This window comes from Berghia stephanieae, chromosome 4, assembly GCF_034508935.2.
Source record: "Berghia stephanieae isolate SIO BIC M18660-M18661 chromosome 4, UCSD_Bste_1.3, whole genome shotgun sequence".
Lineage (NCBI taxonomy): Eukaryota > Metazoa > Mollusca > Gastropoda > Nudibranchia > Aeolidiidae > Berghia > Berghia stephanieae.
Genome location: NC_088363.1, coordinates 28,989,350 through 29,012,527, shown reverse-complemented (window position 1 = coordinate 29,012,527; position 23,178 = coordinate 28,989,350). Strand labels below are relative to the sequence as shown.

At 35.2% G+C, this 23,178-nt stretch overlaps 1 protein-coding gene across 2 annotated transcripts in view; it reads left to right on the top strand.

Annotated features, from left to right (window-relative positions):
• The first annotated feature begins 7,861 nt into the window (after positions 1-7,861).
• LOC144970377 (protocadherin-1-like) overlaps positions 7,862-23,178 on the top strand; it is a 33,346-nt gene continuing 18,029 nt past the window's right edge. For both annotated transcript variants that reach the window (XM_078909951.1, XM_078909950.1), the window contains exon 1: positions 7,862-8,254. The gene's annotated coding sequence lies outside the window, so the exon portion shown is untranslated. The remainder of the gene's footprint in view (positions 8,255-23,178) is intronic.

Here is a 23,178-nt window from a genome sequence, read left to right as displayed (position 1 = left end):
AGGATGAGTGAAACATTACAGACGAATGAGATAATGTGGTAGTGGCGTTGTTAAGATGAATCAGCAGAGGATGTCAGAAAAGTAAGTTTAAAGTTTAAACCATTATGAATTATTACAATTTGGAGTTAGGCAATTTTTACAATCATATTTATTATATATTTGATAAAACACAAAATCTTTGCCCAAGTTCAATTCTATAAATTGACTTTTCAGCATCTATATCATTGTGACATAATACTGTTTTGAGAAGGTAGTCACAGATTCGTTTTCAGTATGAAAATAAGAAGAGTTATGGTGAATATGTACTATTTTTCGCTGTAACGAAATATTATTGTGTGTTTAAGGCTTTAAGTCAATTTGTAACATCAACAATAGATTATAATGGGGTTCTCGTATTACATGGAGCGATAAGTAGTAATGACATATCTAGAGCAGTTACCATACTACATACGTTGAGTTAACCTGATATAATAAAATATAATGAGATTGTAGTGACGTCATTGGGATTTGTCTTTCAACTTTTGTCTCTTTCGGTTTATTGCGAACTAAAATCCTTTATGTTGAATTCAAAATATATATTAATAGAATAACAATTATTTTTTCATAAACTTTTTAATGTCGTGTCACATTGCTTTATTGATGTTTATTGATATATATATATATATATATATATATATATATATATATATATATATATATATATTATATATATATATATATATATATACGAATTCTAGATAAGTCAGGGTTTGTGGGGGGTTTTTTTTGGGGGGGAGGGTTTGTTTTGTTTTGTTTTTTTATTTGTTTGTTTGGGTTTTTTGTTTTGTTTTGTTTTGTTTTGTTTTTGTTTTTTGTTTTTTTGTTTGTTTTTTTTTTTTTGGGGGGGGGGGGGGTTTGGTAGGGTTTTTTCCCCCTTAATTATGTATCTCTCTGTTGCAAACTAAATTTCATTTTAGTCTCAATCAAACGCAACTGTTTGCACTTTTGAATGAATAATTATAACAGATCCGAGCTACGCGGAGTCTGGGTCCACCGTATGTCAATCTGGCGCTCTATCAATTCGTCAGCTTGGGCAACACCAACAACAACAACAACAAATATAAAAAATAAATAGATTTAAAATTATTTTTTTTAAATGAAGGAAAAAAAAAAGAAAATTAAAAAAAAAGGAGAGAAGTGACCATCTGACAAATTGATAACCACAGCCCGTATAGTCATCGACACAGGATCTGTGCAAGAAAGTTATTGAATAAACATTGAACGCCCAAGCTTCGATTATATTTTATTTTTCTATCTGTCATATCTGGCAGTTTTTCAAACACACTTTTTCAGACTTTTATCATCAATTCCTACACACAAAATGTTCACTTTCATATTTTTTTATTATTATTAAAGCAAGCTAGTTGAATGTTGTTTTTTTTTTTAATCCGTTCTTTTCTATCATCAGTGTCGAAAAAATAAATATAGAGCTTCAATTTTTGCATGATTAACCAGTAGCTGGTAGCTGAAAGCGGGTTCCAAGATTTTATATTAAACATAATTTAAATGGCAATATTATTTTGGCAACGAATTGGGTTTTTTTTTTTAATGGGGGGGGGGGAGAGAGAGAGAGAGAGAGAGAGAGAGAGAGAGAGAGAGAGAGAGAGAGAGAGAGAGAGAGAGAGAGAGCTTAACTTCTTCTTAACACGATCCCATTTCATAATAAAGTCTGGTTTTTCATGGTTAGACTATTCTTATAATTATTATTAGTATTTACGGAAACAGCAGCCGTTGGTAGGAGTTAACAAAGATATAGTGTTTAAGTTTTCAACAAATCAATTCCTGTGACACAATATCGATGGCCCTCACAACCTGCCAAGCATGTATTTATTTGAATAGACCATAAATGTCTTGACTTTCACACAACAGTAATTAACCACTGCTGTGACTACAGTGATTACCCTGAACTTAGCCACCCCCGGTCATTAGTTATAGTAACGGTCATAGCTCAAAATAATTTTCATTCTTGTGGTGGTTTAGCTTTTACTTCACAACTGTTGGTTATTGTTAGTCTTGACCCCTGTCAGTCGTGGTTGGTGGTTGTGTGGTTGTTGTAGTTATGGAGGCAGGTACATTATCGACAAAATAATTGCTGCTTTCTGGTTATATTACGGGTGCCATAAGTTGGTTTTGTTGTCATACAAAAATCCAATATCTGCATTAAAGTTATGTTATACACAGACAAACACACGCGCAACCCCGCCATATTCCACATACACATACGTATTATAGTCGTTGTTTTTAAGGGGTTTTTTTTTGTTTTTGTTTTTTGTTTTTTGGGTTTTTTTTTTTTGGGGGGGGGGGGGGGGGCAGGGGGAGGTAATAGAAAAAGAATCGGGTCATATTTCATATTTGTCAAAGCAAAACTTCTATTGCTATAATTGAATTTGTATAATTTGTAATAATATAATATTCCAGGTGACAAATTAGGGAGCAGGCCCTGGGTAAGATAAAGTTCTCAAAAAGTGTGATGAAGGCTGATTTTTTGGGGGATTTTTTATTCTTGCATTTCTCTTTCTTGCTTTGTCTTGCACTGTTTTATAATATACACTTTTTCAGATCTTTAATATTGCAGGTACAAATTGTACTGACAATAGGACAGAGACAAGGTAACGTCACACCTACTCCTATTCCGATTCCAAACTCCTTGGAAGTGTGTATATAACCAGGACTACAAATTAATGATTAGGTTACATATTGAATCATAACTATTTTAGTAGCAGGATGTATAGGCAGATTCTTAGGATTACGGGACGTAAAAGAGCGAGGAGGAAGATCTTTATTGACGGCGAGCATATTTAGACTAGAATATAATAAGATGCCATCACTATGAAACGAAAAGAGCAGCTAGACAGGGTATGTTTCCAGTCCCCATGCAGAGTAGTTTTGCACTTCCAATGAGATTGGAACCAGATTTTATTTGACATCACACTTTTGTTCCCTATTCAGCTAAATCATTTATCCCATGCCTTTGTTATAGACAACATGGCTTGAGGAAAACCTGGATTGGAGTTGGTGCCAACTTCCCTCGACATAGTCTTTTACGAGTCCTTTGGCTCACTACTACTACTACTACTTCTTCTTCTTCTTCTTCTTCTTCTTCTTCTTCTTCTTCTTCTTCTTCTTCTTCTGCTGCTGCTGCTGCTGCTGCTGCTGCTGAGGATGATGATGATGATGATGATGATGATGATGATGATGATGATGATGATGATGATGATGATGATGATGCTTCTACTTATTTTTGTTCTTCTTCTTTGTGTGGTATGACACTCGCCTTCGGACCGACCAGAAGGTTCAGGGTTCGAGTTTCGCTCTGATCGGAAAAGGCTCTTTACTTACATTCTCTCACCGTAGTCAGACGTAAAACGAGTACCTGACCCTTTACAGCGTTGTCTCTGTCGGAAAAAAAATGCAATTATCGCCTGTCAGGCTTCATTGCTCGTCCTACATGATATCTGTTGCTGTTGGCTAGGGACCCCTTGCCTTGTAAAGCGCTTTCCTCAATTTTAGTTGATATTTTGCTATATAAATACTCCATTTTATTCTTCTCTCTCTTCTTCCTTTTCTTGTTTTTTTTTCAGTGAAGAAAAACAACTCGAATGATAAGAAGGAAGAAAAAAATGAAAAGACTTAAAACTCCAGACCAGCAGCATAGGATAAACACCTTGAGAAAAATCGTAATGAATTGTGTTTATCATAGACATCATAGAATTATCTCACACATAATACATTATGTAATAATATAGATGTTGTTGTTGTGTATAATTTATCCTTGTTGTTATTGGACCTCCCAAGGGTCGAGTACTTTTCACCTATTTTCCCCCTCCTGTCACTTGTCACGTGACTCGCCGGTGACACACAGGACGGGAATACAATGAATGGTATTTATAAATACAGTTATGTACGAATATCCCGTGGATATAACGTAACGGATAATATCTACATGGCACGGTCTGTGTGATCAGACTGTCTGGTATTATTATGTTGTAAGACGAGAGTAGTAATAATTAGGATTCGGAGGAACTTAAGCCATTGCTTTTTGTTACCCAGTGACCCAGTGGTCAAATCGCCGGACTTTGATTTGAAAAAGAAAATAATATATCCAGGACATGTAAACAAGCAATAGGAATCAATAGTCTGATGTCACGTCCGCCCAGCAACCAGCAGCTTGGTTCTAAAAGAAGATCGTTACTTTTTATTCTTCATTCTGGCTAGAACTTTTTCACATGTCATGTGATCAGAATGTATAAAAGTCAAAACATGATCAGATTTATAATGTTTTTCTCCTCTGGATACACTTCTATGCCCGACGGAGAAGTATTTCATAAGGGCGCCAGCCATTGTTCCGATAGTTTGGGAACCAGTTACTAAGTTACTATGCGTCATTTCAAGGGAAGTGACTTCACGACTGTTGAAGTCTATTGAAATACTAAGAGAAGCCTGTGGTGTGATATAAAAATATGCAGTGTTATAAAATAACACAGGAACATTTATATAACGCAATATCCATAAAAGTGCTCAAATAGCCTTACAGAGGTTCCTAGCCAACAGCAACACAAGCTCGTGCAGCGATTGGGAACACGTCCAGAATTCAACAACAACAAAAAGAAGGGGGAAAAAAACGGACTATAAGAATCGCATAATATTATTCTAGAGCTTTGTCCGAAGAGTGAGTAGATTTCATATGCGTAGAGCAATAGAATGAACTGAATTAAGACATTTGAGTTTAAACTCAAAATGATCAGAATTTAAAATGTTACGCCTTGTGAAGTTTAAGAAACATCAGTCACCCTTCTCGTGCGTGTGTGTTTGTGTTTTGGAGAAACTCCACAATCTACCTTCGTGAATTAAATTGTAGCTTCAATTCCTTTTTATTATTGTTATCTATTTTTTCTTCGAGCTTCAAGCAGCATTTGGATTTTCTCTACTCGATACAGGACATTCTTAGCAACACATGGCAGAAGTTACTAAGCTTAAATATCATCGAGTTCATACTGACATAATACCGTTTTGAGACGATTGGTCAAAAAATTTGCTTTGAAAAACGTCTTGTTTCCGTTCCTTCTTTTTTTTTTTTTTATTTAGTCTTGTTCTGTTTTGTTTTTTTTTTTTGTTTTTTTTTCTTTTGTATTTTTGTTTTTGTTTTTGTTTTTATTTTTGTTTGCTGTTTTGTGAGTTTTTTTTTTTGTTTTTTTTTTTTTTTTTTTTGGGGGGGGGGGGGGGTTGTTTGCTGTTGTTTGATTTTTAATTTGTTTTGTTTTTTGTTTTCGGGGGGGGGGGGGGGGGGTAGGGATATTGAGGTTTGTTTTGTTTTGTTTTTTGGTGGGGGGGGGGGGCGGGGTTAGGATTTTTTGCTTGTTTGTTTGTTCTTGTGTGTGTTTTTTTGTTAGTTTTTTTTATGTTTTTTTTTTTATTTGTTTTATTTTTTTTGGTTGTTTTTTTTTTTTTTGGGGGGGGGGGGGGAGGGGGGGGGGGCAACTTTTATGAAGGCATCCAAGCAAGAAATAGGCACTGGTAGTCCAGACATTTTGAAGAGGTTTATTTTTATTTCCCTCTATATTCATTCTTATCTCATGATCGCTTATAGGGTTTACTTCCATTGTTTAGGTCCGATTAAAAAAACAAAACATATTTAGAAAGACCGGAAATTTGCATCCTCGTAATTTCAATCCTAACCTTATTAAAGGAGTTTTTGTCCTAAAACCTTTCGTTCTATTTCTAATGAACATTTATTATTCATCCCATAACCTGAAACTTCTATATCAAAATTTCATTCACAAAGATATTTGGTGTGTGCGGCTCTTTCTTATTCGGTGGGGAGGGTTAGGGTGTTGTAGGATAGACGGGTGGGCGGGGGAGGGGGGGGGGAGGGAGCAGGGCCATAAATATTGAAAAAATCGAAGGAGTTTGCGTGCGCGTACTGTTCTCTCGGATTAATTTGATTTGACGTTTCAATGACGCTGTTGCCTTCGGCCTATTTTCTAAAAATGAATGTTATCTTTTACGCGGGGAAATTTTGGTTAAAAATCAAAAGAATACCTTATAGAGCAGTAAAGTTAGGTGCCCCAAACGTAAATAATAACAAGTTGCTAGTGATTTCCGTTAGGGACCGGAATAATTTACGCACAATATAGGTCTCCCAATTTTGTAGTTTGAGTTGTAGGCAATACACTTTCAGTATTGAAAATATGTTTACATAAAATCTAACAGTTGCAGAAATAATAATATAAGGCTAAATTATTATGAAAATCAGGCTCCGAATAATTCTCGTTTTGTTCACACCAGCGCAATAATTTGCTCTGGTCTAAAAATAGATAGACTGTAACTTTGATAAATTTTAGAAAATTTTACCTTTTGTTCCATAAAATATCCATATCTAGACATTATTTGATGCATGATCGAGTATTTATGAATATGTGTTTCTTTTGCCACCTAACAGCCAAATTTTAAAGGTTATTTTTTTCTATTATTTACATTGGAACGTGAGCTGTCAAGACAGGAACATGTGGTTTGCCACGTGCTTCTCGACCTTTGTTTACGTTTGGGGCACCTAACTTTACTGCTCTATACAAATAATCACATCACGAAAGATAATATCATTTAATTGTTCCATAAAGGAAAAAAGGGCTTTTTCCTTAAAACAATTGGCAAGAAGCTAGCGACTTTATACGCACGTGCCCGAGTTTGGTAGTTTGTTGAGGTGTGGGGCGGGGTCATCTTTTTTAATTGTATGTGTGTGCGTGCGTTTGTGTGTGTGTTATATCATTATTATGAAAATTTGGTATAATTACGAAATTTTAATTCCAAATTCAGAAGTTCATGAGCATCTTTAAGTCATAAAAACTTTTTGAAAATGAACGTTGATGCCAGACTACATAATTTAGTAATTTGAAGTGTTATTCAATCTCTGTGTGAGTAAATTGTTGATTTCAAAAGTAAGCTACAAATAATAACTACGATTTTTAACTCCTAAAAAATTACGAATTCTAAAATTTTCAAGTAGGCATTTCTACCCTCCCCCCCCCCCCACCTACCATTTTCATATCTATTATTTGTTATTGATGCTGGCTGTGTATGTAGCTAAATTGCTCACAACATCCACCAGCCGGATATAACGTAGCAATACACAAAACGATGTCTCACCTTAAAACGTTTATGGTCTGATTAATAGAATTAAGTGAGAACTACTCATAGAAATGACTCGCTAAAATCTACCAAAGAGCTGAGTGGCGTCAATTTCGTTTCTGTACAACGTACTACCATGATTTTACTCATCAAATCCACTGTATTAGGCGAAGCTCTCATACATTACACATAACAATGATATATCTTTTGATTTTTTTGATTTTTTTTTAACTGTGACCGGTCGGTGGCATGGCGTGGCACCTTCGATCAGTAAATTTCCAGACAACCAAATTAAAATCGATAATATTATAGCCAATTGATTAACAAGTGGGAGGGGGGGGTGGTAGTGATCAAATCTTGTCACTGATTGGCGGAAGGTGAGTTTTTAAAAAAAAGGAGAAAAAAAAATTGACTGTCACTCGGAACAGGTAAGAATGGTTGGTGCTCACTCAGCCACTCACTGTCATTGCCATCCATCCATCCATACAATATCGTACGCCTCACGTCGCGACAACGAGCGAGCTTAGCTTGAAGCGTGAAGTCCATTCTTTCGACGCCGCGCCGATACTATAACGCGCCCGTGGGTTGTCCTGTCGATTTTCACGGTAGCCTAGCGTAACGTAGCGGGATTTTAGGATCCGTCCGTAACGCGCGTTGCCACCACTAGTTGTCTGTTTGGCTGTCCTCGGAGATTAGATCCTAAAGGCTGGCGAGGCGAGGAGGGTGGAAAGTGGAAAGTAGTGGAAGTGAGTGAGTGGTCGGTGTCAAGGATAGTAGTAAGTGTCAGTCTGTTGTTAGTAGTTGACTGTGTGGACGATGTGAGAAGTGGACAAGCGGACACAGTTATTCTGTCACTCAGGTGTGATTTAGATTCACGTGGAATTATCTTACTGACTTGTTTGATGTTTGTTTTATATATTTCTTCCTCTCGTAATCGGGACTTAAATCGTAACGACTTTGAACAGAATATCAACAAGAAAGAAAGAAATTTATTTGGATTATGAGTGAAAGATAAATTGATTGATATTCAATCCTGCGCTTATTATAATATTTTATTTGATGGGATGTTATCGATCCTGCTTTTCCCCAGGTAAGAACGAGCCAATGATATGCTTTACTCGAACGAGTTGTGTTAGTGTGTGGCAGTTTCGATTTTATATTGTACGTGATGATGATGATGATGATGATGATGATGATGATGATGATGGTTATTATTATTGTTGTTATTATTATTATTATTATTATTATTATTATTATTATTATTATTATTATTATTATTATATTATTATTATTATTATCATTATTATTATTGTTATTATCATTATCAATAATAATGATGATGATGATGATGATGAAGTAGAAATGATAATTTAAAAGAAAAGCAGTTTTACATTCAATCAAATAAAATCTTTATACCGAAGTAACCTGCACATTATACTTATTGATCCTTTTCAAATTAACCGTGGAATGGGATGACTTAGGTCAGTTTGGCTGACTCAGTCCAGCCCCAAATGCACCCCCCCCCCCCACCCTTTTCCTCGATTGAAAATTATTAAACAAATATTATGGTAAAATGTAAATTATTTGATGGATTTCACCCTTCCCAACTCTTCAGAAAAAGATGATCGGACAGGTGTCAGGTGATCTAAATAATCTAAATACCACATTTTAAAAAATCGTTATATGATATACCTTGACATTGACATAGAAATAGCCTGTTCCATGTTCTTTTTCTAAAGTGTGGGGAAGGGTGACATCTATCAAATGATGTTCATTTTTAATTTTACCCTATTTATTTAATAATTTTCAATCTGAGAGGCACATGTGGAAGATGGTCATAGCTAGTTTCTCCATTCCACGAAACTCGTTATTATTTATATGAAGTTCCACCACAATCATAATTTTATTCTTCACCTGAATTAGATTTTTGTCTCATTAATTTTTATATTGATTAACTTTTGATTTACCTACATAAATAGATCCAGACGATCTACTGTAAAAAAAAAGAATTATTTCATTTATTTATTTTTACATCTTTGAAATATAGAGATTGAGATAGATAGAATGAGAGGGAGAAAGAGAGAGATAGAGAGAGAGAGAGAGAGAGAGAGAGAGAGAGAGAGAGAGAGAGAGAGAGAGAGAGAGAGGAACTTTCTAATATTCTGCAGACTTCCGAAAACAAATCTTACTGTGTTGATTGTCTCTGCTCCGACAAGATTTGGACGTGCGATCTTACATTATGGGTATACCTTACCGTTTTAGCCCCATCCTAAATTATTTGCACATTATCAAATTTTCAAATGCCATGCGCATGGACAAGGTTTAATATAACTTAAATGTAACCCAATATAAATAAACAACATCCTCTGTCAAAACACGAAAAGTTTGCACTGCTGATATAACAAAATATCTTTCATTGGATTATTATATCTAAGGTAAATAAATCCTTGAGGGCTTTTGATAACAACAAATACATACTTAGAATAATTAAAATGAGTCAAAAGTCAGTGTATTATTATAGCCAATAGATACTAACATCTTTCAGTCAAAAAGAAACCTGTCTCGTCCTACATGTTAAATATTGCTGTTGACCAGGGACCCTTGTAAAGCGCTTTGAGTACATTTAGTGGACATTGCGCTATCCAAAGCTCAATTTTATTTTTATTTTATTATTAAATTCTTTCACTCTCGATCACTAAGAATTTTGAAACGATTAAGAGAGCATGCATTTATTTAGTCTTCAGTTTTATCATATTATTCCATGACTGTTCTGTTGTAACGTTCTTATTCAATTTACATCATGGCATTATCAACGTCACATCGGCCTTTAAATCTAAGCCCTAACTCTAACCCTTACATTGACAAGCCTACTACTTCCAGGGAATTTTTAGAATCGTAATGTTTAGGAGATAAAAATTGCAGTCGCTATTTCTAACTTTAAAAATCAACAATTTACCCTCACAAGGATTTTTTTTTAAAGGAACGCACAAAAGAAAAAGAAAAAATAGAAAAAACCCTTCAATATCTTCAAAATAATGTAGTTTGTCACCAGCTTTTATTTTCAACAAGTTTTAATGCGACATTTTGGCTCGAATTTCAGAAGTTAATGGCACTCTGATCCATTAACTTCTGAAATTCGAGCCAAAATGTCGTAATTCTACGATATTTTCGTCATATCAGGCAGGTCTGACTCAGCCCTAACTCTAACCCTAACACCCAAACCCCAATATTTACAAAGCGAAGAATCAATAGCCCATTTCATCGCCGTCCCTTTTCTTCATACATCATAATTAATTTATCCTCGGAGACCCAGCTCGATGAGCAAAGTCTCATTAATTCCGGCCACTCGCTGTCCACTTGCCGTGGAATAAATTGAGCTCCGTGCATGTTCTAGGCAAAATAGAGACGGAATCAGTGTCAACTCGACTATCTCTGGAAACGACTCAAATCATCATGAGGTAGTTCAGTCAAGCTGTTATGTTGTCATGTATAGATCCACTAGTTGGTTTTTTGTTGCTTTATTTTATTGTTCTTTTCGAATGTTGGATCTGAAATATGTTGGGGATTTTTTCCCTCTGTTTTTTTTTTTTTTTTTATTTTTTAAAAGTGTAAGTAGTGCTTTGTTTATATATATATATATATATATATATATATATATATATATATATATATATATATATATATATATATATATATATATAATAGTATGTGTAAATCGGATGGATTAATCAGTCCTCTCATGATACGACTATAATTTTGATGAAGTGGTTTGTGTTGCCTTTCACTTCAGCTGGGTTTTGGACTTTTGTTTTTGAATGTTGAATATCTTTGATTTTTGCCGTTTGTTTGTTTGTTTGTTTTTTCTTTTTAATTTATTGTTTGTTTTTGTTTTGTTTTACTTGTTTTTTGTTGTTGTTTTTTTTTGAGTTTTTTGTTGTTGTTGTTGTTGTTGTTGTTTTGTTGCTTTTTGTGTATTTTTGTTTTGATTTCTTTTTATTTGTTTGTTGTTTTTTCTTTTTTTTTATCATTATCATTTTTGTTTGTTTAGTTTTTGTTAGTGTTATATAGTATGCATAAAATGGATGAATTACAGTCGACTCAACTCATATCGTGATGAGGTTGAGTTAAGCTGTTTATGATGTTGTCATTCAGTACAGATGGGTTTTGTATACGTAGTTTTGCTTTTGAGATGTCGGACATAGAATAGATATTAGTTCCCTTTTTGTCATAGTGCAAATTATTGTGTGGACATTGTTGTGCTTGTATAGCGTGTGTAAATCGGATTATTTCAGTCCTCTCTAGAAGAGACTTGTGATGAGGAGGTGGTTCGAATAATCTGTTCATGTTATCTTTTAGTATCGTTAGTTTTTGCTGTCGTTTTTTTTTTAAGTATCGGACATCGAATTTTTAAACTTTTATAATGCAAATAGTGTTTATAGTAAATGTGTAAATCGGATTAATCAGTGAATTGTACCAGCTGCTAGGTAGGAATAAGCTTTGAAACGAAATAAGATCCCTCACCAATATCAATGATATTTAATTCATAGTGCCATTTTTTAGGATTACGGTATTTGAAAAATATAAATTGCATAGAAGTGAAAAAGAGTTAGGTTTTAAAAAGACAATACATGTAATAGATATCCAACATCATCGCCATCATCTTCATCATCATCATCATCATCATCATCGTCGTCGTCGTCGTCGTGTCGTCATCAATAGCAAAAAATGCCTAAGTCTGTCGTGTAGATGGTAGCACGTCTGTCTGACCGATAATTGGGAGGTCTGAGGTTCGATCCCCAGTCAAGGTTGGCTGATTTTTTTGGATGTTTTTTTTTTTTCTTATATTTTTCTCCCTGCTTTAACTGGTACTGTTTCATAGAAGGTTTGTCAGATCTTTATCTTACACCAATGGCTGCTCACGAACTTGTCACCAAGACTCTATCAATATATTTGTAATTGAAACACAATCGTAGTTTTCAGAGAAAAATAACTTATAATTAACTTTACAAATGAATGTTTTACACTTTGCATTAAATACGCCTTAAAAACCCAGAAGAGATACTCTCTGGCACCAAACGTTTTCTTTATAACACATTGTATTGAATCAAAATTGTCTATTTATTTCTACTGTTGATGCCAAAAATTCGTATTTTTACGAATGTTTCGAAGTAAGAAGCAGATCTGTACTGAGACCCTAGACTCTGTTCAGTGTTGATTTTCTCAATGTATTTGATTTGAGCTGGCGTGGCACTGACATCCGTGTGTTTAGATATCATTAACCTTTGACTTTGTCATCTGTATGTTTGGAGATGGCGAGATGCAGTCAATGGCCAGGTATGACATGAACAAACTGGAACACAAAACAACAGACACGGAGACACACAAAAGACAGGCAAACAAATAAGCTTCTAATTGACGTAAGGAATTCATGGCCGACATACGCCGTGAATGGATGACTAAATTAATTAATTCATTCATCTATAGTGTCTTAATTCGGAACATAACATTTGTCATTTGATTGTGAATTGTTAATATTTACTGCTAAAGATCTAGAAAATTAGCCTCGTTATTTGCATTCCACTTTTACCCATTCTGGAGACGATCATGATTCATTAACTCATTTATTTATAAGCTAGTAAACTTGATAATACTATATAATCTCAATCATAATTAAATGATTTTACCATACCATTTCCTTATTGACAAAACTAAGTAGACAACAACAAAAAATTATACGAATACAATAGCATAGCATTGACATTATGGGAAGAGACACAAAATGTTTTTTTGTTTTTTGTTTTTTTAAAGCTTATTTTTTACCCTCCAGCTGTACACTAGACTGAAATTGCTATGTAAATGTTATCTTATTTTATTTATTTATTTATTTATTTAAGTGCCTGGTGGCTCTAAACGATCTCCTTTTACATTTATTTCAAACATTTACTTACATTTCGTTTTATCATTTCTGTCGATTGACCTCTTGATATTTTACATGTTTATCAGCATTAACAAGTGAATTGCCGTCGTATAGAAAAACTGTTATTTAAAAATTTGACAAGAAAACTCGTCCTTCAAATATCGATTGATTTGAATTACCCTCGTCTTGGCAAAAAAAAAAAATAAAACTCGCAAACCTGGGACTTCGCGAGGTTCCAGGTTTGAGAGGTTTTGCCAAGATAAGGGTCATTTAAATCGATCGATATTTGAAGGAAGAGTTTATTTTTTGGCAAAATTTTTAGATACCAGTTTTTCTAGAAAACGGCAGTTAACTGGTTAAATTGACGCTTACAGTTTGTGTCTGCCAATGTGTTTAATCAGGAACCTGTTTGAAGTTCGTGACATCGATCGATCCTCATTTACTGATGCTATGCGTGTAAGTAAAATACAGTACTCACAATTTCCCTCCAGATGAAACGTACCAAAACGTATAGTCTGACCAATTTACTTTATAGTTAGAACTAACCAACCAACTGGCGGTCAAAAAAAATGTGTTTGTATTTGGATGTTGTTGTTGTTTTGTTTTTTTTTTGTTTGTTTTTATATTGTTATCTTTTTTTTTTTCGTTTTTTTTTTAAAGGGTGCGGGGAGAGGGATTGTTTTGTTTTTGTTTTTGTTGTTAATTTGTCTTGATTTTTTGGGGTTTTTTTCTTTCTTTTCTAGTTTCATTTTTGTTTTGTTTCTCTTTTGTGCTTTTTTCTTTGGTTTATATTTACTTCTGTTTTACTTTGCATTGTTTTATTTTTGTTTGTTTTTTTGTTTGTTTTTTTTTGTTTGTTATTTTTTAAATTTTGTGTGCGTTGGGGGGGGGTATTTTTGGTTTGGTTTTATTATTCTTTTTTTTTTTTCGTCCTTTACGTATCTAGGTCTTCCTTGTTAATCACCGCCCATGCGTGATCTAGAATCGTCTCATTTCTGTCACAATAGTGCGTAGGTACATATTATTTTCTTTTGAACATCCCGAGACTTCACCATTCGTGGTCTAATTGGACGCTAGCCTACAACAACCCCGAAATAATCCCGTTCACCGTCAATACTGTTTCATCACATAATTTGATGATAACTCTGTAAAGTAGGTTTTTCAATACCTTCAAAAAGACCGGGTCAGTTTTCAATGGACTGTTGTTGATTTACCGTCCGTGTTTGCCTCTTTGCTGTGGAATCGAGGCTTCAGTGGCTCTCTCTCTCTCTCTCTCTCTCTCTCTCTCTCTCTCTCTCTGCTCTACTCTCTCTCTCTCTCTCTCTCACACACACACACACACACACACACACACGCGCGCGCACACATACACACATGCACATACACGGACCTTTCATTCGTCAAAGACCTTTATTCTCTTCAAGACTTCACAGTCTCCTAAGAATGGAATAAACACGGCGTCTGAAAAGTGTCGGATGCTGGGAAATGTGAACAAACAGTCCGGTGTTGACTGGAAGCAAGGTGTGGAAACTTTGTGAGGTAACTTTCGATTGAGCCCGGGGTCTACATTAACTTTGCGTGACCCAGTGCTGAGAAAAAGAATGGGTTTTAGGAAGATTGTAAGGGAGACAACAAAGAAAATTGCAAAGTAAACATTGAGAGTAAATTGCCCAGTAGTAGCGCCAGTAGGCCGGTCTCCGATGATAACCATCTGGGTATAAACTTAGTCATAGAAGAGCGTCATTTTACTTTTTTTCTTCTGAAAATCTCGGAGAGTGGACAATATTGAAGATTTTAAAATGACGAGCCATAAAAGCATGCAACAAGGGCATTTTCAGGGTCATAATAGTGTGTATATGTCTTTTATTTTTATGTTACAATTTCTTTTTTAATTCCATTCGTCTGTGAAATGAAGTAAACTGAATGGAGATTAAATGCATTGTTCTTTCCTATTAATCATTTATCAATGTTGATTTTACTTTGAAGTAACAATGCTATTTAACATGATGTACACGAACCCTCCCCCTCCCCCCTCCCTATTCCATACATAAAATAAAAATTAAAACAAAGAAATTTAAAGAAAACAGATCCAGCGACACATGAGTAATAAAACATGTCGCCGTTTTATTTACGCATACCATATGCGTAAGTCATAATGTACCTAAAGCAACTGTAACTATCTTACAAATTTGAGCTCACAAAGTAACACTACTACTTCTCCGTGTGACAGACTTGTGGCATTAGATATCCAGGGGAAGTAACACGTCGTTAGAGATGTATTGACAATCTCGGCATTGGGTTTCTTGTCAAACATACCGACCGTATACTCTGGACTACTGCCTTCGAGGATTGAGTTTCATTTTAAATATAACTTCATGTTGCCAGAGTCGATCTTTTGTCCAACATATTTTGGGAAATTTATTGAGTCGTAGTAAAGTATGTATGTAGCTTCTGATGGAATTTAGAGTATGGGCTCGAGGTATGCAGTTGGCCGGAAGTGGCATTAACCTACTAACACTCATATAGATATATAGAAGATTTCAGCTGGAAGTGTTCCTAACAAAAAAAATGTGCCGGGTAATTTTGAGTGATTGTTTCTATTTAAATAAATTTTCAGGTATGACAACGAGACATAATTATGCGGTTGTTTGATATTTTTGTAATGGACATAATTTTGGGTTAAGTATTTAAACTGCCATTTCAACAATGAGCCCGCAACAATCAGGATTATCAGACCTGCAAATATTATATTTTGGTTTAAACCGACGTGTACATATATACAGGTCTGATATCCGAACCCACTTATGGGCCTAGGTTAATATTGTTGTAATGGATAATATTTTGCGTCATTTTTTGAGATTTCCATTACAACAATGAGCCTATAAGGAATTCGGTTATCAGACCTGCAAGTGTACGTGTACATCGGTTTAAACACATCAGGATTGATAATCATAATATCACCTTGCTTTCATTTTGACATCAACTCTATCGTATTTGAAAAAATAAAACGCGTTTTTAAGATTTTGGCCAGAAAACTCGTCCAAATATCGATCGATTAAAGTGACTTTCATCAGGTTGAAAGTTTTTGACATGATGAGAGTCATTTTGTTGAACTGTGTGTTGTGACGAAGCTTCCGAGCGGGTTTGCGACGGTCATAACATAGTAGTGTGAGTACCATTAGAAGCTGCTGCCTCTCATTATTGGTCACAATCCTAAAACCAAGTTTGTACAGTGAGATTAAAAAATAACATAACTGATTGGACATCTATAGCAGCTGTTTTATTAGCACAGTCATTTCGTGGTTTTCTCGATATGACGTAATGAAAAGACGGAAGTCCACAGCCAATTAAAAATAGCAATCGTTCATGTTAAAGGCGAGAGGGTTCTTTTATCTTTTCCTTTACTTCTCGTTAGCTTAGAATTACAAATGTTTGGTCCAAGATTAGTGAATTATGTTGATGATACCACAATATGAAACACAACACATTAATATCAGTTTTATAGATGAGTCCCATAATTTGAATTCGTGTTTTTATTCATGGGACAAACATCATAGCGAAATTATTATATTCCGACTAGCCAATCATTGCATAGACCACCATAAGGCACTCCAATTAAAGGATTTTAGGTCATTATTCGTCATTTATACCCAGTGACACAACGCCGAATGGAATAACAATCTTCCTGTATACAAAACAACCTCCCGAAATCTATTGTTGCTGCGAAGCACAATATTCTTCGAGATTATAATTTCATGTATTTTACAACCCCGTGATGTCACGAGATTATTCGGTACGTGGCGCGTAAAATGAGATGGCGCGAGATGCTATCTCTAGATCTAATCCGCTTTTACAACGTGACCACTGTGATTTTCTTTGGACGTTGCTTTTTAAAGCTGGACATGGCATTTACCTGAGGTTTTACGAACTGGTGTGTCTAGGATTAACCGCCCTAACGGAGGAGAGGGAGATCATTACATTGGCTTTGACCTGGTTTAGCAAGTCTCATGTTCCTTGAATTGTCTGTGGCAGAACTGCTTGACAGATTAACCACTAAGAAAAAGAGGATTTAATGTGGTTGTGGCACCAATAGCCAGGTAGTTAACTCCAATCAAATTATAAAACGTGAAAATTAATGACCAACGAGTACTAATAGTAAACAGAAAATTGACAATTTGTCAAATGCAATATGCAATGCATAAATCATTTCTTGCTTGAACTGTGTTTACCATGTCTTTGTTGAGAAAAAACAAAACAAACTAGAATTACGCTTCACAAGCATCGGGTCTTATCTGTATGATGGCTTGGGACCCCGTGTAAAACTCTTTGAGAACAAACAATAAGTGAAGATCGCGCTTTACAAAAGCTCGTTTTGAAAACTAGTTTTTTTAAAACATGTGAAATGAACCCTACGACAAAGTAGCAATAGAGTTTTATATAACCTGTACTCAACTGATTTTGGGAACTGACTCTACTGATATAATATATATCTTAATATAGGCTAATGATAGCCGATGTTAAAAGACTCGACATGTATTATCGATAAGTCGCGAATTGAAATCACAGGTCAGATATTATGACCTGACCTCCAATGTTTTTGGCTGAATAAATTTGAAACTGGATTGTCACATTTGAAATAAACTAAATTATTGGGGCGTGACGGAGCCGAAGTTATCAGATAAATGTCAAACAGAAGATATCTCATCATTTGCAACCGACGTCCATATATTTCCAGGTCTGATAACCGGGCGAAATTATGGGCTCGTTTAACATTGTTGCAATGGAGAATATTTTGCGTCGGTTTGAGAGTATTTCCTTTACAACAATGAGACCAGTTTGGGTCATCAGACTTGCATATAAATACACGTCCTTTGCAATCGACGTTTACATATATGCAGGTCTAACATCCAAACCGACTTAGGGGGCTAGTTTAGCATTGTTGTAATGGACAATATTTTGCGTCATTTTTTTGAGATTTCCATTACAACAATGAATAAATAATTGGTTTATCAGACCTGCAAATAAGTGCACGTCGTTTACAACCAAATGGAATTGTTTGATTGAACTATGAACTATGAATTCACTCTAAAATTCCCAAGGACATTGAAGTTTGAAAGGTGTTCATCTGAAGGATTTTATGAGTTTCAATTAAATTTTGAGATAATTTATTACTTCTAACTCCAATGCAACTTCCAACACCTCAGTAATTTAGGATGTGTCATAACTTACAATTCACGGCGTTTGATCTTGTCACTTCTCTCTCCGCCTAGTTGGCTTGATAATAAATGATGTATCGCATTTATTATTGGACATATCAGAGAATATTGGGCTTGTCGAGTTATACGGTAACAAAAGATCGAATCTGGGCGGTTTGTTTACAATGGTGATAGCAGTCGATGGAAAGACATCTTTACGACGAAATAGGCGTCAGTCATTGATGATTGGTAGTAGCTAGGCTGCCGGTAGCATGGAAAAGTTGGATCACTCATTATTGTCTAAAAATAGAGTATTGCAGTGATCTGAAACGAAACTGGTCAGAGCTTGTATGTCATAGTAGAGTTTTATGATTATGTATTGTTACTATTTTACATATATCAGAGGATGTTCAATAATATTAACATATTGTTATGGTCAATATAATGGAAGTTGGGACAGTAAATGCAAGGTGAATGGATAGCTTGATGTTAGCTTAACAAAATGGTCAATCGTAATGCCATAAAGTAAAGTAACTTTATAATATGTTATAATATTATTTGTTTTGCTTTGTGTTTTGTTTCTTTTAATGTTTTTTATTTGTTCTTTTTTCTTAGTTTTGTATTTGTTATCCTTTTTTTTTGCTTTTTGTATGTTTGCTTTTCTGTTTTGTTTTGCTTTTTTCTGTTTGCTTCATTTGTTGTTTGTGTGTTTGTTGGACTGGTTTTGGGCTGTTTTTTTCGGTGGGGGGGGGGGGGGGGTTGCAATCTTTCAGAACAATTACAATGCGTTTTAATGTTTTGAAGTGGTGACTATTTGATGATTTTGTACGCAGGGTATGAGATGTTAGTGCAGGGGCGTGGATATATTGGTTGATTTGGTGCCTGGCACCGCATCCATATTTTAAAAATGGATTAGAGCAATTAAATAAAAAAAAAAAAAAAAAAAAAAAAAACTAAGAAATAGTATATACCACCTCTTATTTATTTGGGTGAGTCTTTTCTTTAATTTTCCCCCTTTCTTTTGTGTTTACAAACATAGCATGTTTAAAGGCATTTTCTTCTGATTCTGGCACCACCTTATACTGTAAGCATGCCACGCCACTGGATGTTAGCATACTAGTAATAGCCTCTTGCTTAGGATTAAGATAGTAATCGTTCCTATCGGGGAGGATCCATTGGAAACTTTCTTGAAATTTTCTCATGCCTTGTCAACAGCAGCATGTTGAAACAGCTATACCGCATGAGATGACAAATATTTTTTTAAAAGACACCCATTTTAATAAATATGGAGATAAATGTTTTGTTTGTTTTGTTTTAATGTGTGTATATTTGTTTTTGGTTTTGGTTTTTACCTCTGTCTCTATCGTTGGATAATCAAGTAAACATTGTTCAATTCTCTCAACATCGATATCTACCGAGCAAATCGTGGTCTCATTTCTGACTAATCTACAAAACTATTTCTGAATTTTTGTTTAACAAATACTACATCTACATTTATTTACTATTGTTATTTCGATGTATCAAACAGCGTTCGAAAATCCAAGGATTAATAAGCTTTTGTTTTCTAACAACCTTAATGTGAATACCTATCTTCAAAAACACGAGTCATGCAGAGGTGGGATCTCTATCCAGTCAGCGATGGGAGGAGGCGTAGAAAAGAATTTTGTTTAAAAACCACCACATAAAACTTTATAGATCCACCTCGCTCTCTCTCTCTCCTCTTCCCTCCTTATTGCCTTTTCCTCTTCGTTTTATTTGATATTTTAATGCTCACAAAAACAGAATCCGGGGGTGTCTGATGAAAACGAAACTTTGTCATGGCATACCTTTGAAGAGCAACGCTCTGACATTTTATAGACTGAAAACCGTGCCATTTTACAGTCCCTGCCTAACCCCTTTTCGCCTTTTAAAACCTTCAACACGTCTCCATCCAGCTATATCGGGACCGGTCCCCTGGTGCTAACTGTCCATTTCATGGGCGTTTGGGACGCCGATCCTATTTCCCCAAAAGGAAATAAAACGGGTTTTGACCACGAAGAGGTTAAAGCATGACTAAAAGGTTTGAAGGATCGAGTGAATCCAACGAGCGTGGGGTACAAAGAGGAAGACGACAGTTATAGATCTATGATCATTCGAGACGAATTTCGCACTAATACAGTTTTGTGCATCCGTTTTATGGTAATTTCTCTTTGTAATCGGCTCTATCTGAGTGTTAAGAGTAAGAGACATAGATAAGTGGCTCAGTATGAGAATAACCTTATTCTACAGTACTGTAAGTGTGGATTTTACAGGATGGGTTGATCGTGTTTGATATCAAATTGCTACGAGTAGGAGTCAAACCCGGGACATAAGAAGGAGCTTTGCTCTTCGACTGGCTCAGAAGATGTCCTTCAAAGTTTACACATAAAAAAATAAAACAACTAAACTTGAGCTTTTGTATTACGTAATACCCACCAAAGCATGCTTTAAGCGCTTTACATGGGGTCCGAACCTAATAACAACAACACCCTTTACATCGCGGTGTTTCTATTTTAGCAATAGGCGGAAATGCGAGACCAAGTTAGGCCAGGAGTTCGCTTCCTATGTACAGCGATTTTAAACTGTCGGTGTTTGCCTTGTTTTGTTTTGTCTATTTTATTGTTGTTTTAACTGCTACTTCTCTATTCTATTTACTTCTCACCATCAACGATGTATGAATTACGGGACTCCGAGGCAATCGTGCATTAACGCCAAAGTGTTGATTATATTGCGTTAGGTCATATAGACAGCTAGACACATTAGAGATTCTGTGTGAAAACTATATGAATATGGGATTGTCCACCGTCCAACTCATCACTAGAATTAAAAGGTAACATTGGATTAACCCACACCCCATCAGTTACTCTGTAATGCATGTCGTAAAACTGAGTAAACTATATTTTTTTGTGGAAATGTCCTGATCTGTGTCACACAATAATTCCCAACGAAGGCTAATCAGTGTTTTTAGGTAAACTTGATTCTCAACCGAAAGAGCTCATATTATTTAATTTGAGCCTCGTTTCAGCATATGAATATTATTCGCCAGGATAAGAAAATGGACATACGTTTGCCTCTCATCAGGAGAGTTTGCAACACTTTCAGAGTCATTCGTGGGCTAGATTTCGGCATGTACCAAGTTGAGTAGTAGGTTAATATGATACGTATCAGTATCAGTATCGAGTTCGAGTGAAATTGATATTTTTTTTCTGACCCCTGTGTCCAGTCAGCATTGATTTGATCGCTGGGTCTGTTAGATCTGTCGGAAAGTCTTTTGCTGCTGTTCCATGGACCGTGTGACTCTACAGGATTACTTTTTTACCACTAGTTCTTTTGATCAACAAAATTCGGGTTCAGTATACAATACAATGAACCACTGTCACACAGCGGCTTTATGTTGAGATGAACAAAGAAATGCTATTAATCAAATATTAATCCTTAAATACTAAGCTTGAGTTTAATTCCATTCATAATGGTGGAGATTGAATACTATATCTTACATTTTAAAAATACCTAAATTTCATATTTCATGACATTTTAATTCTAAATTGACTTTTCTGGACCATCCCGACATAATACCGATTCCAGAGGATTGCTCATATTATATATATATATATATATATATATATATATATATATATATATATATATATATATATATTATTTAGGTGGTATGGACAATCTAAATGGGAGGTAAATGAATTGCTGATTAACAAAAAGATTCCACAGTTGTCATATGCATGCAATACTCAAGTATACAATATATATATATATATATTATATATATATATATATATATATTATATATATATTATGGTGGTAAGGACAATCTACATGGGAGGTACATGAATCGCTGATTAACAAAAAAGATTCCACAGTTGTCATATGCATGCAATACTCCATTAATCGTCGCTTACCAGAAAATGCACGGTGGATTTTATAACCTTTCCGTCTGTCGTCAAAATACGAGCGAAAACCATGTAAATCATCATTCTTCTCGTTCTTACTGCTTTACATTCTCATAACATAACGACGAACCAAATTATGTATACCAAAACACATTGAACCAAACGTCTTTACATCTGGAATCTATGACCATAACGTCAACACGCTTTCTTCGGATATCAAGAGCGATTTCCATACATCATTTAACAGAGAAATGCCCAATTTTCTAGGGATGCCAAATAAATAATATTAGAAAGGATTTTGATAATGGCATTGTTGATTAAATTAACCAGTAGATTTTTGACCAATCAAAACATGGAATTTGTGACACACGGGGGCACACCATCTAACATTTCAAGAATTTTATAATGATATTGTGCGGTTATGTGGTCTTGTTGTATGGCACTCGCTTTCGGATAGGAAGATCCCGGGTTCAAGAATCGCTCGGCGCATAGTTGAGTTGAAAAGAATCTTTACTCACATTCTCTCACCGTACTCAGGTGTAAAATGACTACCTGGCCGTTCACAGCGTTGTCTCTGTCAGAAAAAAAAATTGTAATATCTTCTATCAGACGTCATGCCTCGTTCTACATGTTAATAGCTGCCGTTGGATAGGGACCCTTTGTAACGCGCCTTGAGCACGTATAGTGGATATTGCGCTACATAAAAGCTCAATTATTATTTATTTTTTTTATATTTGTTGCTTAACAAGAGATATATTGGCAGCACACATCTGTGTCCACTTTCAAGGTTCTTGGTCCTTAACCTGTTTACTGCCCGGGTAAAAAAGTATCCAAGCAGGAATAATGAAATAGATGTAATAACGAGGAAAACAATGTTATTTATGTCTACCAGATTGTTCGCATTCGTGGCAATTCTCGACGGCAAGAGATGTGTTTTGAGTACCGTCGGAAGGCAGGTCGCGAAAGAACGTGAACTCAC